The sequence below is a fragment of the Vanellus vanellus genome (genome assembly GCF_965231255.1).
Source record: "Vanellus vanellus genome assembly, chromosome: 19".
Taxonomy (NCBI): domain Eukaryota; kingdom Metazoa; phylum Chordata; class Aves; order Charadriiformes; family Charadriidae; genus Vanellus; species Vanellus vanellus.
Genome location: NC_138924.1, coordinates 12,131,956 through 12,137,404, shown reverse-complemented (window position 1 = coordinate 12,137,404; position 5,449 = coordinate 12,131,956).

Here is a 5,449-nt window from a genome sequence, read left to right as displayed (position 1 = left end):
CAATTCCTTTTTACCTTAATGAAAGAAAAATGCAGTGTGGAACTCCAGCCCCTTGTACCAGATGCGCTGCCACTCTGAAACGAGCCAGTTCCACTTCTCTGAAGGGAAACAAACGCTCTGAAGGCAGAAGGTAGCTCCTCTTTACCACAGACACCAGAAGGAACTAGAAATAGTTCTTTTTTTCAGTGCTGTTTGAGAATGGCTGTAGTTAAACTTGATTCACTGTTTATTACGTTTAAAAAAATATAGTTCACACAAAAGTATCATGTAAACATTCTTTAAATAACTGCTGGTGCTCAGGCAGAATTCAGACTTTACAAACAACACGGGGCTGTGAACTGATGGTCGTGCGGCTTTCAGCTGGGGCTGCACCAGTTCCGTAGCTTGGAAGATCAGTGCAGACTGGTGATGCGCTGTGTAAGCAGGCAGACAACATTCTCACAAGCCAATTACACACCACGCTATATCTTTTGATTACTTGGTTCCAGGATTCCCAAGCCAAATCTTTCAAAACGCAGGACAACTTTGCTACTGTTAATGCTGAAAAGAGCGGGGAGGGAGAGGAGAAGGGAGGGGGAAAGAGTTACTTATTTTTAATTTTTCTTGTAAAGCTACAGGTCTATAAAAGGAACTAAAATGGGTTAGATTCTGATCTCATACAACTCCAGATCACCCAGAAAAGCAGCTTAAGTAATTAAGCAGCAAACACATGAACTTGTTCATGCTAACCTCATCAGTGGAAACATACAGCACTAATCTGATTTGCCTCAAATTGGAGAAACAGGAGGTTTTCCTAAGTCCCTAAGGTGGGTAGAAGCACGACACTTGCTTTCAACGGGCACTTGGTTTCCTTGAAGTAGAAGGGAAGGAAAAAATTACTTACAGAATTTTGTTTTTAAGAGAAAGGGGTGTTTTGACAAGGTACATCAATTGGGTAAAAAAAACCGAAGAGAACAAACCCAAACCCATTTGCTCCTCTTTATAGAATGCAGCAAGTGCATAATGACGTCTTTTCCTTCACTCTTAAACTGCTGGCATAGCTAGGAACACTTTCACTTCAAAATGCCTTCCTACGCACACGCACTCAGGTGACAGCAAAGCCGACAGCCTGAATACGCGAGCTCTTGTGGGAGACCTTCTGCGAGAATGAATATGCCGAGCGTGTTTGTCCTCGCTGAAGACAGTAGAAACTTCCCTGTTACTTGCATTTTCTTCTCTGTCCCTATCCTCTCCCTCCAAAACAAGATATTTTTTCCAAATCATGAATCGGTAAAGAACAAAAGAAGACCTTTTCTAAAAAGGCACATATTTGCTGTGTTAACTACAATTCCGCAAAGCCCCTAATGTTAAGTCAGACAATTTGCTGAACAGGGGATGTAAACAGAAGCCAATCATAAAATTCAGAGCACCGGATTTGCAAGGGGAGGAGAAGGAGGAACCGAAGGGAGCTCTTGCTTTCCTCCTCCTTTACACAGCATTGGGGCTCATCCCAGATGACCCACGTGGGCCAGCTCTGGACACCACTTGTGGCTTGGTCCCCAGCAGGCCAAGGGACTGCAATCTGCTCCAAGCAGAGCAAGGACCATCTGTCTTTCCACTCAAGAATTGCCCCAGCTTCATCCAGCCCCTGACAAAATTGACCCTGCCTTCAATGCTGGCTCTGGTCCCAAGGGAGAATCGGCACAATCTGGCCCTTGACTCTTGTCGGTTTGCAGAGCAAGTGGAGTGTTTGGTCGTGGCTGTGCCTGTGAAAATGTACCCGTTACCTTCAGCCACAAAGCCCCAGTCCAGCACTAAGGATGCCAGGCATAACCGCAGACTGCAACTAGGAACCGGCACTCCTCTGCCTCAGGAGACTTGCAGGACGCACACAAATCACACCAGTTTTGGTAAAACCCCCAACCTGCTGGGCAGGACACACAGCGCTGGCTGTTGCTTGCACCTGGTTAGTTAGAGAGCAGATCACTAGACCCTTTCCAGGAGGAAGTTACAGCCCGCTGAAATGCTTCAGAAGGGAAAGATGGCCGCGTTGTTAGACGGGAACTTCTTGCAGACGGGAGTTGTTATTCAAGCTAACAGCCCACACCAAGCGGAAAAAGGCAGAAAAGGAGAATTCGGATATAGTGTTGATTATGTCCATGGGTTAATTTCGTGGTTTATTTTTGCTTTTTTAAATGGAAGGTGATTGTCCAAGTTGCTGGTTAGGATACAACACATGGAAGCATGCAAGGTGGAGCCCATTATTGCACCAGTAGCTACAACCTACAAAGAAATATGGGAGGGAAAGGAAAAAGACACCGTGAGAGTTAGTTTTCAGTTATTTAAAGCAAGCCCTTGAGAACTACCTATTATAAAGATTAGACCAGAATAAAGCATGGAGTTAGCACAATGTTTCTCAAAGGATTTGTCAGAGGAGACGTGAATGTGTCTTTAGTGGGTTTTGACTCTGAGGAGGTCTCTGGCTGGCATGGCTACCGAGAGCCTCCCAAGGGGGGCTTGGATAGAACGCAGTTTGCAGGGGATGAACAACAACTGAGCTGCCTGCGCTTTCATTTCAACGAGCACTAATTCAGCTGTCAATGCTGATAATTAATACTGACACTTAAAGTACTTCTCCCCTATTAAATGCTTTGAGCAGAGAAAAAGTAGTAATGTATGCAAATCAACATGAGCCACTTGTGGGGGCGGAGGGGGGGTGTCAGTCCGTCTACCCAGGGAAAAATAATTAGGGTAGCTACTACATAAGACATTGTTCTGCAGTTCCGCAAGCTGTTCAAGAATAACTCCCTATGGAAACACTAATCCAAAATAATCACTTGGCAAATTGCTCTGGAATTGGGCATTCTCATGAACTGACTGCCCAAATGGGAAACATTCCTCCAAGTTCATTTCCAATGTGATGTTAGAGGACAACGTGAAAGGGTGACTGTCTGCATGGGAATGTGTAGACAGCCCGGGCTCTGTCTGCTCTGTGCTCTCTGGTTCGGTAGGTGAAACGATGTCAAATCACTCAGATTAATGATCCAACACAAGTGGATCTTACCGTATAGAGAAATGAGTGCACAAAAGTATTGACACACAGAACTATAGTGCTGGAGTACAGTGTGTTTCTGTAGAAAGGAAAAAATATTACCGAAGAACACTGCTGTATCATGCAAATCTCCTGGCAAAACAATTGCTGCCTTCGTAACATAAGACGACTTAAATACAATGATCTTCCTTTGAGGCGAGGGAGGATTAGTTTAAAAAAAAAAAAAACAGGAGGAAATGTCACAAGTGAAGCTGGATGTCTTGAAGAAATAGGTAACGGAAAAGCACACACTCCAGGTAGGTGGGTATAGATCTGACCAATGCAAGCTGTGCCTGGAAACAGGGTTTGGTATGCTGTAGGCCAGAAGAGGAAAATATTTGTTTCTCCTAAATTAGGACTGAAGGACAGCTACGCAGCAGCAATTACACGCAGGTCCATTTTTTAGCTCAGATTTTGTTGGTTTCTGTTTAAATTTTTATTTTAAACAATCTAGACAATTAAAATCACAAGGACTGAAGTGCAGCTGTGTCAGCTCTGCTGGAGGAGGGAGAGTTCGGGGTGCAGAGAGACACCCCGCCTCCCAACTAGGTGCCACAGCACACAGAGTAACTGATACTGCAAAGAACACCTGCCAAATGTAAGGCGCCCTCAATCCTTTGTTGCACCTTTTTAAAATGAGTGCTGCGCGTATACCTGCCTAGTGTAAGGGGAAAATACCAGACAGTCCTACTTCTCAGTGAATGGGCAGTAAGCATTCAGTTTTTGCTGGTAATAGTGTCCTTTCGTATAAAGGTGAGGCCACAGTCTGGAGAAGCATTCCACATTTTAAAGTTGTTAGGCATCGTAATGCATCAGGGATCCAGTACAAGTGTTAGGGAAATTGCCCAAGAGACAAATGGTGAAATTTTCAACCAAACCCCCAAACAAACCACACCCACCAAAGCACAAAATGCCATGATAGTCGCCAGACAAGCAAACAAGCGTTTGGTTAGTTATAACGAGGTATTGCAGGAAGATCGTGAAGGATTATGGGAAAGAAAGAGGGTAGATTAAACATCAAGAAAAGTAGAAAAAAGAGAAAATAAACATTAGAGGTTCGGTAGATGAAAATAAACACTGAGCAAAGTACGTGGTAAATGGGCTCTGGTCGCAAACATGTCTGATCTCCCCCAGACTTTGAGAAAAAACACTGAGGTCACCAAAATGTAACCTTGTGCCTAACAGAAACCCTACACGTGTTCCTGAAACGGGGCTGGCCGTCTCTCACTGGGGCTTGCAGGCCCAGCCTGGTCACTGAAGTCCATCGGAGCTACTCGGGGTAACAGCGGCTGGCAGTGGAGATGAGATAACTGACAGACACCTGGCCTGGGGTGGGGGTTTCAGTCTCTTGGCTCCAGAAATTGTATCTGCTTTGCTTCCACTTGATTTTAACAGAGTGGAACTGGGAACCGACCTTCTCGGAGACTGGTGGGTTATTCATGAGAAAGGAGGCTGGAAGTGTTAGGCCTTGTGACATTATGCTCATCCAGTCTGAACTGTAACGAGTTTTATATTTTGGTCTGATCTGTCATAACACATGTTGTGGGACGTGCAATCAAGTGTTTTGAGGGACTTCTTCCAGTTTTGACAGTTTATGGATGCTTGATCTTATGAGACCTTTCTTTCCCAACTGCAACACAGAACTGACTTTGAAAGTATCATGATCTGACAAGGATTTATGCTGACTTTTCACGATTTATCTTTCCTTGGTCCTGATCTTGACATAATTCCAATTTAGAGATTCAGTCCAAAGACTGCCACTCGTTCCTAGCTGTCAGTTTATTGCATCTTCAGGATTTCTAAATCACTTGACACATGATTACCACCTACTCTGTTTTTCCCCAGAAGTCAATTATTCTAAGTCAGGATTAATACTGCATTTCTTTATCTACCTGTGCAAATTGGGCACTCTTCCATGAAGAGCAGGAGGGGATTGGATTTTTTTCCCACATGCTCCTCAAGGAAGGCTACGAACTTAGGACTCTTTCAAAATCTGACAATTCAGTTTCAAAGGGAAACGGTGGCACGTTCTTTGGTCTTTCCCTTCCTCGGTCTACCAGCCATTATAGGGGAAATTCTAACCACTTTGGGGTGAGTGTGGGCCCTTTCCAATACTGTTGGTAAATACTCTCTGAAACCAAACGTAAAGTTGGATAAGTAATTTGCTGAAGGAGGGAGGTGAATATGTTAAAGTAGGAAATTAATTGTGTGAAGCATGCAAGCTTAATTGCATAATTTCCTAGTAACTAGAAAAGCAGAACAGCACACTGCTACTCTCCCATCAGAGGTTTGACAGCCCCCAGGAAGGCAAAATAAAGGACAGAAACGATCAGTTAGCAAATTCTGAGCGGCATAAATGTTCTTAATGGCAGTAAATAC